This window comes from Poecilia reticulata, chromosome 5 (assembly GCF_904066995.2).
Source record: "Poecilia reticulata chromosome 5, P_reticulata-male-v2, whole genome shotgun sequence".
NCBI lineage: Eukaryota > Metazoa > Chordata > Actinopteri > Cyprinodontiformes > Poeciliidae > Poecilia > Poecilia reticulata.
The window spans coordinates 5,414,452-5,429,213 of NC_088834.1; the positions used below are offsets into that span (position 1 = coordinate 5,414,452).

At 36.1% G+C, this 14,762-nt stretch overlaps 1 long non-coding RNA gene across 1 annotated transcript; it reads right to left on the reverse strand.

The window, feature by feature from the left end:
* Window positions 1-3,716: 3,716 nt before the first annotated feature.
* LOC145551639 (uncharacterized) lies at window positions 3,717-11,901 on the reverse strand. The gene is made up of 2 exons (XR_014087511.1): window positions 9,679-11,901; window positions 3,717-4,406 (listed from the first exon to the last, which is right to left on the reverse strand). It is a non-coding gene; the product is annotated as an uncharacterized LOC145551639 (long non-coding RNA).
* Window positions 11,902-14,762: the final 2,861 nt, after the last annotated feature.

The window sequence follows — 14,762 nt, forward strand, 5'->3', positions numbered from 1 at the left end:
TGACAATATTGGTATGTCTATGACTAGTAAAGGTCTCTTCTCTTAAGAATTTTCTTGAATTTCTTCAGATGTTTATTAATGTGCTTATGTATCTGTGTTAGGGTGTGATGTGAAAATGAAGACATTTTTCTTGTCTAAAGAATGTCCGTTTTGCAATGCAACGCCATAAAGAGTTCATGTATTCCTCTGAATGAACTGAAGGTGCACAATTTGGTAGACAATAGGAAAAAACGTTGGCCAGGCGAGTGAAACCACAAACGTTTTGGTTTTTCTGTCTTTTGAATCACTGTCATCAAATATAGTAAATGCTGAAGTGCAATGCTGCAATACTGAAGTCTGCGTCTCATTAAGGTTCCGTTTTATTGTTCATAAAGAAAAACTGCACAATCTGGAGCTGCATTTTTTCTAAACAGATTTTTTTAGAACACAATTCATGATTTGTAAAACTTGTGTTTTAGGTACAACTCATAATTGTAAAGCTCTTATTTGGTCTTCAGAAATTATGTGGAAAGTGGTATACGATTCACAGCATAACAATAAGTTTTTATAGGACAAGAAGTAAATATATCGTTCAAATTTTGATCAAATCTCAAGGGATTAGATTAAATTACCTAACCCTAACCCTTCACCACTCTATGAAATGACAATATGTGAAACCACACAAAGGACAATTTCACAACAACAGTACTGAGAAAAGTTATTTCCCCCTTGCATATTTCTCCTTTTTTGTTCCAGATCATTAAACGATGTTGTGTATCAGCTAAATATAACAAGGGTAATGTATGATATCTGAAGAAGATACCCAAGAAGCCTGGTCATATATAAACAAAGGAAGTGCTCTCTTGCTGAGTCGAATTTTATAAATCACATCCATGTCCGATTCCTGCAGAAACATAAAACTACTGAAACAGAACACGTCTGAACACATGAAGTGTTGAGAAGATGTGTTCTCAGAAAGGAATTCTTTCTTGCCTGATCTAAAGAAATTAAAGAACAGATGAGAACCAAAGCCACACCTATGAGCCTGAAAAGTGTCGAAATCAGAGACATTATTTTAAATAAAGAAAACAGAACCCTGGTGAACGTGTTGTGTAAGACAGCCATACAAAAATGACTCAGAGATTATCTCAGATCTTCAAAAAGGACAACAGCTGGAGGGCTGCAGCCCTCAAATGCTTCGCTTAAGGTCGGTGTTCATGTTTCAATAGCAAGAAAGAGGTTTGGTATCAGTGGAAAAGATATTATTAAATAACTTTTTGGAAAGTGTATATCCCATGACTTTACGTGAAAAACTAGCACAGCAATTGTGAGGGTCAGAAAAAACAACAACATCATACTAACAATTAGACATGATGGTGGTAGTGTGAAGTTCTGGGCCGGCCTTGTTCTTTTGGGGTGTGGATGATTTGCTGTATTTGAAGGTAGCATTGTTAACATTAGCTAAGACAATCTTTGGTGTGAAATAAACTAAGTAAGTGGGTCAAGCGTTCTCTGCAGGAATGTGAAACACTCTTTACCAGTTATTACAAATGCTTGCAGTCAATGATGGTAAGGGTGACAAAATCAGTGGTTAGGACAAGCATGCAATTACTTTTCTGCCACCAGATCAGTTTTTTTTTTTTGGTTTTCTTAACTGAATGAAAATATCAGCAGAAAACTGGTTTCATATTTTGTCATGCTAAGCTCAGGCTAAAAATACAAACAAAATATTGGCTTCTCAGTTTTACCTAATAAATAACTTGTAACAATTTTTGTTTCAAACTCATGAGTTGAATTTGCATTTTCACAGCTACTTCTGTGTATTGCAAAATGTTTGTTGCAAAGAAACCCACTTCCACTTAATTAAGACTAGCAAGCTTCAGTCCCAGCAGTTTCATATCACTGTTTATCAATGTTTGAGTTTAAGTTTCCGTTCATCTTGAAAGTGCATACTCTCACAGAAACTAGATTCACTTCATTGTAAGTTAATCTTAACTTGTACTTATATAATCTTCTGGTAATGACTGTTTTAAATTATCAAAAGTAAGTAGACCATCCAGACTGGCTGATAGTTTGTTTTCAGTCTTAATTATAAGTGAAATCCGCTTTATATTGAATATTATCTGGATTATTCAGTTTATTTTTTGGGGGGTGGGAGGGGCTTGCATCTGTTTGTTATCATGCATATCTGCAAACAGGAACATGTACCTTCATACTTCTGCCTTGCAACACCACAATAAACAACCACACCAGAAAACTGAGCAATCTTGTCTGGCATAGTTTGAAAAGCGCTAAGGTTTAAAAGTTCACGATAATGTAGAACTTCTAAGTTTTACAAAGAATCTTCTCACAAGAATTTTTGGTAACACTTTATTTGAAGGGGGGTGAATAAGACTGACATGACACAGTCATAACACCTGTCATGAACATGAATAAGCCTTCATGAATATTTATGACTGTTGTCATAAAACGCCATTCAGTAAATTATGACACTTTTAATACAAAGTTGACATTATTCAAAATATCTTTGTTATGACAACTTGACATTAACCAAGAAATCATTACTGATATAAATTTGTTATTAAAGTATTACTGATTGCACTTTAAAAATTAGGTAACTTTATGTTATTAAAAGTATAGTTTAAACAGTAATGATTTCTTGGCAGAAAGAGGGAAGAAGTGAAAGGAAAGAAGAAAAGAAAAGGTGTAGGTGCTGAGGAGATGCTTCCTATAAATGTCAAAGCTGCTGCTTGCTTCACTTCCTACAGGGAACTGAACCTGGCTTCTAATTTCAGCAGTTACTGTTTGTTACTGTAGAAATCTACACATTCTCTATAAGTCAAGTTTTATTGCTAACTCACTCCATCTCGTATCACTCTGCTTCCACCAGTGCATACGTAAGTTTTATGTGGCGATCCTCCTCCTCTTCAGTAACAAGTAAAGGAACAACGCCCCCTACTGCTGTTGGCTGGTAGAGTTGTTCAGTATAGCTTTTTGGTTAAGAGAACAAGGTCTGCTAACTGTCTGTCTGGAGTTTTTCTTAACAAATGGATTGCTTGTTCACTCCTGAGTTTGAAAAACAAGGTTAAAGAATAAATACAGACTGAAAGACAGAGCTGCCCCTGGTTGTATGAGACCGTAAGTAGAATTTTGTTTGGGCCCCCAAAAACAGCTAAGCCCACAAGTCAATACAATGTTACTGACCTTTTTGTATGGAGTGTATACTGAATAAAATACTGAAGTGAATACTGAATACTGAATAGTGAATACTGAGTAAATTACCCTAACCCTAACCCTTTTTGTATGGAGTGTATACTGAATAAAATAAATGTTTGTATTTTTGTTTTTAGTTTATTTTTTGTAAATAGAAACATAAATTCTTGATTTATATTAAAGTTATGCCTGTCCATAACACATCTATCAAATAGCATTTGTGCTATTTTTTATTTGTCATGCTTTTGTCTATGTTCTCTTAGAGTCTGACAGTGAACATCAGACTAGAAGTTTTCTGTACCATAAGCAAAAACTAACAAACACCACTTTTAATCATACTCTTGGCAAAAAAAATAAAATAAATAAATAAATATTTGTCCTCATAAGAATTTTTAAATTTTTTTGTGCCAAGTTCTCTTTTGAAATTTGCAAGGTTCTGACTGTTACTAACACAAAGTAGCCTATACATTTATTTAAATTCAATATCTATGGATTTTAATATCTTCTAAAAAAATTCAACCATATTGAAAATCCGAAATCATTGTTTATTTTTTAATGCTATACATTCTCACAAAATACATTTAATTGTAAATTTATATTTAAAACGTTCATGCATCTGGCTTTAAAACTTCAAATATATCCATATTTCAGAGTGTAACCATTCACTCGTTTTTGGCCACACGGTGGCGGTAGAGAGTCTTTCACTATGTAGATAAACCAGTCAGAGGGATTCCAAGCACTCATTGTACCTTTCAAGGAAGGTAATAGACTGTATAGTTATCACCTGAGTAGGATTTGCTCCATCCCACAAACTATACAACCTACTACCTCACCTTGCTAGGCTCAACTTCAAGTATATATTTATGTTCTTTAAACAATGCTTTCTTGCTCAAATATTAAAAATGATGTCTTTTTAAATAAACTTCTTTGCAGCAGCTGGGTAATGACAATCCTGTGCCTGCATGTGTCTTCAGAGGAGCAGGGATGCCTTTAAGTTGAGTGTTTATTTCTTTTCTGAGTTCCTTAACTGAAGAAGCTTCCAAAGTGCATGAAGGCTTGGCTTGAACCGTGGCTTATTCTGTTTCCTTTGGAAAGACAGTAGATTGTATAGTTATCTCAAAAGGAGGACATGAACCCCACAACTATTCAATCTACTACCTCAGCCTTAAGGACAGATAATGTGACAGGTAGGTGTGGAAATCTGGCATGTGAACCTATCAGACACATAAAAAAGTAAAGTTATTCTTCAGTTATATTTACTTTCCCCAAACCATGATTGTCATTATAGTTATGAATAAAAGCAGAAAATAAGACTGAGAACTGTCTTGCATAAAAGCATTTGCAATTAAATGTATTTAAGCTTTTTAATGCAATTGGGAAACAAATGTATCAAAGATTTTTTTTTTTTTCCACTGTGTTTTTAAACAATCACACACACTCCAAGAGATACTGTTAAACTACCATTGCTTAGGAGTTGTTCTATCTGAGCAAATAGCTGTTTATTTGCCTGCTAAGGATGTTTAAACAACTTAAAATCAATCCCTCTTTAGGATTAGGAGGAGTAGATCAGAGGATCTAGTTTCACTTCCTGTTTTACCTGGGGGAAGAATATGATGTGACACAAAGGGCCATTTCTCTTTGCCAGTTTTCAAAACAGGAAAACCAAGAAAAAAATTCTAGAGGAAATAGCTATCTGTCTGAGCTTGTTCATGTATACAATAGTCACAGCAATAAAAAAAAGTTGGAACTGTAACAAACAAAACTAGGTTTATCTTGTCACATAAGGCCAAATAACACACACATATTTCACCAAACATAAAAAAACAACCTTCATTTATGACCATCGCAGTCCTCAGATCTAAAATGTTCAGAAAACATGTGTTGCGACCTAAAAGTAAGAGTACATTGTTTCTGTGCTGTGAAAAGATCAATATCAGGAATGATCTTTTCACAGAGAAGAAGGATCAACCAATGCAGTGCAACCATTAAAAAATGTCATAGATGAAGATGAGGGAAGATCATGTGGCAAAAGTGGGTCCTACAACAGGGGTGCCAATATTTTGCAGAAAATATCAATTATTCAAATAGAATAGATTTTACTGTTTAAATGTGAATGCAGGTTACAGACTGGATTTTTTTTACATTTATATTTAGCATAAGAGTAAGTTCATCATAAAGTTGTGAGGACATCTTTATCAGTGGGGGCATGAAGTTTGAAGGGCATTGTGGTTGGAATGGTCATTATACACTTATTTGCTTATGACTGGCAAAAAGATTTCTCCTTCACAGCTGACATGTCAAACATTCACATCATAAAAACGTGTTCCTTACTGATCTATCAAAAAATATGGAGAAATAATCTATATTCAGAACAAATAGCATATAAAACAACATAATAACGATAAAAAAAAAATCAACTTAGATTTTTGTTTTTCTAATTTAGGTACAGTTCCTCAGTTCACTCTCATATTTCTCCAACCAAAAAGTGAAGAAAATCAAAGAGAATAAGAACAAAGATACCTTGAAACCTACATTTTCCATTTTAGGGAGTTGTTTGGCAGCTGCACCTAACATCTGTGGTGCAGCATGTGAACTGCTTACTCTTTGCTCTGCCTGCCTGTAAGCTCTGTCTTTCTTTTCCATGGACTTATGGTACAGCCAAGGGATTCGCTTGCTTGTGACTTATCTCAGAGACTCTACGGTTTGTAATTTTCCAATATAATGCGATCTGAGGAAGATGTAGATGTCTGGAAGTTGCCCTTTTTTAGTTCAGCGTGACAGCCACTTCAAGTCCATTGAAAAGAAGTCTGTGTACTGTGCCAGCTAGAAGCTGGGACACAAGCTGGGTGAGTGGCCAAGTCTAGACGAGGCCGCACTTTGACAGGGAAAATTGAGGCCAGACACTGCTATAGTAGAAGGCAATGGTCAAACCATGCAAAGGCTTGGGACACTTTGCATAAATTAACATGTGAACCATGTTAGCTGAAAGGCGGCTATGCTTTTCATTGACATTCTCAATTCCTTTTTACCCAATTAATGCCAGCAGAGATTGAAATGTTTTGGCAGGCTGCGTGGCTGTGCCAGCAGGGCATGCTCAGTGGGGCGGAAAAAAACAGTAGGGCATCAGGCAGCAAGTAGTCTTAATTAAGATGTTGAATTAATCAAATGCAAAATGATATTAGAATATTCTGACAATGGCTTACTAGCAGAAAAAAATACCAACAACATTCTTTTATACCACTAAAGTGAATCATGCATACCAATTGAAACTATGTAAATAAATTAATCACAATTAAATTAATCAATTAATCACAATCTCTGTTGGCCGAGGTTTCCTACTTTAGTGGCAGCATGTTCCATTAGAGTCGCATTATGTGGCGCTTAATTGTGATTTCTGTCTCTATTCTGCTAGATATTCCTGTTTTTAGAAAATGTCCACAACATGTTCATGTTTCAGCAACTATTCACAAAGCAGAAGTGGCATTTAAACCACTGAACTGCTGCAATAAATATAGCAGTTCAATTTCATTTTATATCAAAGCTATAGTAAAAGAAAGCATTTATTTAATTTCCTTATAAGCTCTGTAACACATGTAGCTTTGTGAAAAGCAGCACCTTACCAGTATACATATTAAAAAGAGAAATCAGTATTGTGGAAATGCAGGGAAGAAAAAACTCAGTTTTTAAAGTTGCAGATATTAAACCTGGATGATTGGATTAATTTTAAAATGGCATTTATTATATCCGTACTTTACTTTCAGGCACTATCCAAAGAATACAACTTGGTGACAAAGATTGGGGCTATAATTTAAGAGACAAAGAGAATTTAAAAAAATCTTCATGAGCCAAATATAAGTTTGTGTATTTCAGTTTGTGGGGTAGAAATCTGGATCAAAATGCTTGGCAGCTTAGAACAAAGGTATAAATTAGTGCAAAAAATTGTGTAAAAAGACATTTAGAGGTTGGTATATTTAACTTGAATAGTATTATTCACTCAATTTATTCCTGCAATCACTTTTTGGTTTCGGTGTGTTGTGATTTGTTTGTCTTGATGTGCCAGTTAAAATACAGAAGTGTAATTTGCCATTCATTTCCCCACCAATCACATTTGTCTTTGAATTATATGTGGCTTAAATTCAATTTTCCATCATTTCTGTCAAAACATGCATGTTGCTTTTTTTCTTGACCAACGTGTATGCCCTGTGAGTAAACACTTACCTTGGAACTTTGTTTTCTCTTTTTGACAACAGATAAAAGTTTTATCTGGCTGTGTCTGTGGTGCATTACATTAAATGATGGACAACATGTAAAATATGTTTTAAAGAATCAGCTGCAGTGAAAACCTGGAATCAGCCATTAACCCTATCTAGTCATTTTAAAGCAACCTCGATAAAGACATGGATATTGAAATTAAAATGCTAATTTCATATATATAGATAAATGCTGTAGGAATAAAAATATTCATACAACCCATTAAATCAATGGGTTATAGGAATACTTAGGAAAAGCTAGTGTTGTAGGAAGTTAGAAAATTAGCATTTTAATTTCAATATCTATGTCTTTATGGAGGTTGCTTTAATTGTGACTATTAATGGCTGATTCCAGGTTTTCACTGCTGCTGATTCTTTAGAACATTTTTTACATTTTGTATTCATGGATAGTGTGCACTGAACTCGCCCCCTAACCTCTCAAAAATGTGCTTGTAGATGATTATAGCACTCTATGGATTAGATTTTTCAACACTAACCAGTCTGAGTGGAACAAAATATAACCAATTGACAGTTCCACAGCTAGCATATGCAGTTACTTAAAGAAGTATGTGATGGTCTGATTGTTTTATGTTTATTATTATAAAACTTAAAGACCACAATTTGCGGTCATTTCCAGTATCCACTATCAACTGTTTTCAAGTATGATTTTGCATCAATGTGTTTTTAAGAGTTGTGGGGTGTGAAAGTCTGCAAGTACTTTTAATGGTTTTCCTGATGAGTTAGCTGCTTGAAATCAGTGCCGCAGCTACGATGATCATAAGGCAGTGTTTTAAAGTTTGTTTAGTAAACCACTGTCAACTTTGAATCAGTCATTAAATGGAAAACTTGCCACAAAGATAAAGACAGATGGTAAAACACTGGCCAACTATTTAGAGTCTGTCTAAAGAGATCTCTCACAGCTTTTGCTTAATGGTTTCTCTTGGTAGTCTTTTGTAAGACGGCTGTACTCCAAAGAGTTTGATCAAGTGTTGTTTATAGGCCCTGAAACAGTTTTGCTAACAGGAAGAACTGATTAAGTGTGTGCAGTCTGACCTGATGAAAGCAAAAAGGCAAAACGAGACTTTGATCCTGACGACCACAGAGTCACACCAGCTATGGGGAGGAGAGAAAGACAAATAGCGGAAGACGTGGCTTTCCAAACAACATGTCATCAAGCTATATGGCAAGTTCATCTGAGGAGAACTTAAGGGGCGGAGGAAATAGGCTCTTTTTTTTTTTCTCCTGGCTCCCACCCACTTTGTTTTTCTTCATTCACTCTATGCGTGTTACCATATGTAATAATATGTTTGCATCATACATTCAAACAGATGCCTACAACTGGCAACTTCGCCAGCTGGCTTACACAACTTTACATAGTGCAGCATAAATCTATGCAAATGTAATGCAAAAGCTACAGTTACAGACAGTAAAGAGAAACTGAGTGGTACGTAAAGTGAAAATAAAAGATACTTTTTCCTGTAGACAAACTACTGAACAAGCGTATTTTGATGCTTTAGTGACTAGAAAGCAGTCCAAACAAATCAAGTCTATTTGATCTGAAGCAGAAATTCCTCATCCTGGTAACACAAGCCTCTTCATGAGCAGAACAGTTTTCCACAGAAAGATCAGGTTTACACTGGTTTTTAAAACAGGTTTATCAAAGGACACCATCCAAGAGCATTTAAAAAAAAATACAAACCGTTTGAAACATGTGATCAGCACATTTGCCCAAAAGAGTATTTTTATTTTGTGGGCGATTTTGGATAGCTGGTGATAGTTACACTTCAAAGTTGTTTCTGACTGCAGATTTTGAGCCTCTTTCATTACTGAGAACTTCCTGTTTGAAACTTAGAGGTAATAATCACTGTTTATTTGGTTGGTGATTTGAATGTTGCACCAAAACATAGTTTTTTTTTGTTAGAACAGAGAATATAGAGCCACAAATATGGCTTTTATTCTTACGATCCCACATTAACATGAATAAAAATGTTTCCTATGTATACAAAGTTTGAAAACTTTGAGCAACAACAATGCATTTAAACAAGAACGTATTATTCAAACAAAATCCAAGTTTAAACTACTCCGATTTCTGTATTGTTAGCAAAAGCGAGATCTGTGCTGTGCGGAAGATAATATTAAAAGATGTTTGAGACACGAACACACACAAATAAAGGAGGCCTCGTCACAAAAGGACAACGAAGGCCCAAACAGAGCCAGAAAAAGAAATTAGAAATACCTGATGTCTTTTTATGTTAATATCAGGCTAGCGGTCACACACTGGCAATAAGGACGAGGTGTTGATGAGGAAAAAAACAAAAAACGTTGGTTAAAAAAGAAGAAAAGAATGCTATTCCACACCTCTTTCTTTCGCCTGAGGAATGAGGGAAAGGCTGAGCAGTGTGTAAGTGTGCAACCCCACTCGAACAGGGGCTGGGGCTTGAGAGCAGCTTTTGGGCCATGCCCTCCTCTCTCCCTGCCCACTTTTACATGATTGCCAAGAAGCACAGAAAAGAAGGCAGGAAAAGAAATCACTAAGTTAGAAAATCTCGTTTCCACACATCCCACAAATCACAAAGAACGTTGATTATGCTGTAAGTATAGAGAGAATTTAGCTTTGACACAGAGCAGCAGTTGGCTTATTAAACTCATAAGTGCAGCAGTCATGTGAGATGTAGGTTATGTGTCGTCTAATAGACATCCCACTTGACTGAAGGAGTAAAAGTAATTTAAAAGCTATTTAGCTATTTACTAAAGAAATTAAAAATGAGTACTTACTTGCTGTCTGGTAACAAAGCTAAAAGGGTTGAAAGATTTATCTGTAGCTGGCCAAACAGTTTTGTGCCGAGTTGTCCTGAAGCGAGTGAGTTAAAGTCTTGTCTCAGAGCCGTGCAGTAAAGCCTTTTGTCAGCAGTTGGCATCATTCCCAGGTAGTACATGCCTCACACTTCCCATTTTCAGTGGTTGCTCCAGACGTCTTCAGTTGGTCTGCACCTGCCTTTGTTTTCTTATGCAGACTTTTTACAGAAAAGAGAAAGGAGAATGGTCAGCACTGAGATTCATTAGCCTAACAGTATTTTTGGTAGTAAACTAGTGTCCAATGTCAACACAGCAGGAAATTCTTTACTGCTAAATACACTAAGGTAACAAATCGAATCTTGGGACTCTAAAAAATCTAAAGCCAAAAGAAAAAAAAACAGGGCATGAGTCAGGATTGAGCTCTGGAAAAGAACAAATCCCAGAAAATAAAAATAACTCAAATAATAGTTCCAGCCATATTAGAAAACATCAGTATCTTTTATCAGGCAATATCCAAGACAGCTTTATGTGTGACGTCACGACTCTTTGTCCTTTAGGCAGATACTGCTTTGCATGTTTTTTTAAAATCCTTTCTCATCCTGTGTTGTCCTCCTTCCAAGAATTTACCTCATTGATATTTGCAAAAAAAAAAAAAAGTATGAATGACTTTTCTGAATAAAGACAAGAAGACAGCAGCAACAATCTCCCTTTTGCTAATCTCTCGGTGTCTTTCTCTTCCTGTTTGTGAGCACTGAGCTTGTAAAACTTTCAGCTGCAAGGATTTGAGCCAGCCTTCATTGGCACGATTTCAAAAGAGCAATGCCTGTCTCAGGAAAAGAAAAAAACAGAAAAGTCAAAGGAGACGAGTTTCAGAAGGTCTGGCGTTTGCGGTCTCTCCTCCCCTCACCCTCTTTCTTGGACTCTCCACGCAGTGGCACTCTTTTCCTCTCTGCCTTCGGGGTATTTTTGCTCATGCCAGCATAGCTCCAAGCCTTCCTGTTATCTAGATCCATGGTCATTTGAATTGCTCCTCATATTCTGATCCTTATCAAACAGAGCACACACAGAAAAGGAAATGCGTGCAGCAGCACTATTTCCTGAATGTTGCCTCCAACTTTCCAGATATATGTCAAACTCTCCTGGGGCTCAGCACTGCTTGTGTTATAGTTCACACAAGGTTCTGGCTGCTGCCGTTTCTTCCTGTATTGTAATGGTTTGAGGAACTCTCATCTAGACTTTGGTGTAGTTCTCCTATTGAACGCATAGTACTGGAATAATTTTATTCTAACACTTATAACTGATCATCCGTTATTGTTTTTCTACTGATATCAGTTTTAATATAAAATCTGAACAAAGTTTTAAAGGGCCGGTACCGTGTATCTTCCAGGCATATGGTGCACATTTTTTTAGCATAATCAAGTCATTATGTTACCTTCAGTTGTTATAAAGAAGCTGCATAGATCAAACAAGACTTGAAAAAAGTTTGGCTTAACAATTTGATCCCTTGAAATTAGCTTCTGTCTTTTGAAATGTTCCTGCTCTTTCCTATGGTCCAGCATATGGACTTTATAGAAGAGTCACAGGCTGTGTTTCTATTAATCATATATCTATGCACTTGCTTGATTGATTGATGCTTTATCATCAATCAATCAATCAATCAATCAATCAATCAATCAATCAATCAATCAATCAATCAATCAATCAATCAATCAATCAATCAATCACATTTATTTGTATAGCACATTTCAACAACAAGGCGGTTCAAAGTGCTTTACATCATAAAAACACAAACATCAACAATTGAAACATTACATTTTGCCAAATGCCATTATTACACATCAAAATACTGGTTAGTGTTTCATTTATTATGGTTCAAAAGCAACTCTGGACAGGTGAGTTTTTGGTCTAGATTTAAAGAAACTCAGTGTTTCGCCTGTTCTACAATTTTATGGACTCTTGCTCCAGATTTGTGGTGCATATAGAAGCTGAATGCTTTTACATGCTACACTGTAAAAGCATTCAGACCTAAAATCAATTGTTAATCCGTGACAAGACTTGAATGTTGATGTTCAAAAACTATTTTCATCCAATCTGACTGAGCTAAATAAAATGAACAGTCCACTACTAGCAGAACACTGATGACATGGCGAATTAATTCAGATTTGTTAGAACAAGGGCACATCTAAAACATGCAGGACGCCGGCCTGCATGAGGACTGGAGTTTATATCAAAGCATATTCCTCTGCTAGAATGACCTGGCTGAATAATCTGAAGGACTTGAAAACAGATGCTGCATCCAGTCTAACCTTGAACTATTTTGCAGTGAGGATTGGCCAAAATCTCTGTAGATGTGCAGCTGGTAGTGAGATTCCCCATAAGACTTGCAGCTGTAAATAGAGTGAGAGGTGGATCTACAAAGTGTTGACTCAGGGGAACTGAATACAGATCCATGTCAAACTTTCCAGATTTTATTTGCATAAAGAATTTTGAAGTCCCGTATCAATTTCCATTTTCTGTATATTTAGAACCACAGTTAATAATGTTCTCTCTGTAAGATCCCAGTAAAATGTATTGAAGTGTTTTAGAAAAAGTTTAAAGGGGTAGATATGTAGACTTTTCCTAGGCACTGTAAACTAAATATGAGAGACTACATTCTTTTTTATATTTAGCAAATTGTTGAACTTTTGACTGATCAGACTAATGTTTACCCTGCATTTCAGATGTTTGCTGTACATGAAGCATGTTCATAGCAAGTCCCTTCAGGGCATTGTGCTGCATCTGATTCACCTGAAAGATTAGTGCTCTAATCTGGGAATGATGACTCACCTAAATTGAGTGCCTTCTGGTTGCAAAATGAGTGGGATTTGCTAACTGTTGTGGCAGTAATGTTGCATTTGAAGTCATGGCTACTTGGTCACCTAAAACTTTCCAAGAAGGAATTTATACTCCAGAGGGATTTGCGTTTATTTTCTGACAGGAATACATAAAAAAAAGAAATAGCATCTTCCGATGTTATTTTCTGAGGGAATACTGAAGGCGCTATTTTCTCCAAGACTATCACAAGTTTAAAACACAGTTTAAAACAATTAAATGCACTCTAGTTTGATCCAGCTTAGTTCCGTTTGTTAAATTCAAAGGTCTGTAGAGCACAGAGCCATCCTGACGTTTCGGCTCCGTTCTGCCACCATGAAACAAGCAAAGCCCCAAGGATGATCATGGAATTTCTGCTACATCCCATTTTCATTACTTGGTAGATATTTACTTGGAGTACTTTATTTCATATACAATGTATGGTTTTGAATACAACGTTAATGTTCTCAATAATAAAACAAGAGTATATATTTCTAAACTACAATAGAAATTAACACATTTTTTCTTTAGAGTATGACTTGTGGTTCCTTGTAATACAGTCATATTGGATAGGTCAGGCCGGTAAAAAAAGGAGAAAAATGTTTTAGATGCTACACTTTTGTATTTCTGAGGATTCATTTGACACTCTGTTGTCTGCCGACTCTCTCCAAGATACGTACAGTACTTGAGTACTTGATAAAACTGATTAAATCAGAATCTCACTGATAAAATCTGTACTGCTCCTTTGCTTTTCTTCAAGATTGTTTACCATCTTCCTATGCTGAAACATAATTCACAAATCAAATGGAAGGGAAAGTTTCTGTCTCTTTAAGATTACAATGGCTTCACTGTCGCTCCCCAGAGGTCAGTGGCCTTCCTTAGGCTCCCTGCCAACTGCCATGTTACTGTCAACCATTTGCAGAAATGCCAGCGAAGCCATTAGTCTGGAGCCTTTTCACAGTCAACAAACTGGACTGCGTGACCAGAACATCAATGCAGAGGCACAAAGAGTCTGGCCTTATAAAGCTACAAACTACTCCTCTTTCTTTATGTCCCACCATGTGTTGTTGGTCACTGCAGCTGTGATCTGTCCTCTGCTCTGTTAGCTCTCTGCCTGCAGGTCAGTCTGAACCTGGATAACATGTGGATACACCACGTCATTTTACAAACACATTTGAGCTGACATGTACGTCTTTCAGTACTGTTGAGGTTGAGTCTGCCCATCTGTGAAGCATAACATCTATATTACATCAGCATCTCCCCATGTGTTCAGAATGTTTGTGTCTTTGTGTACAGCAGCCTCTGGTGGCTGGAAGAGGGAATTACACTTAATTAAACGTGTTTACAAAAGAAGACTGTCAGAAAGACATTATTGTTGGTCTTATCCAGGGCTGTGGAAAGTATCCTCTGACTGTATTTGTGATTCTTGGAAAATCATATGTACAGAAATCCAAATGTAATAAAATATCTCATAGGTTTTGTGGGGGTTTTTTCAATATGTTTATATGTTACATAAAAGCTCTTAAAGTAATTATGAATCCCAGTGCTATGAAACTTATAAACATTATTGTAGAACATCATTGAGCAATTTTGTAGTACAAAACATCTAATATGTTCAGTGTTTTCTTTTCTTTTTGGTCCATTATCTCTTCACGTATACGCTATAATTTGTGA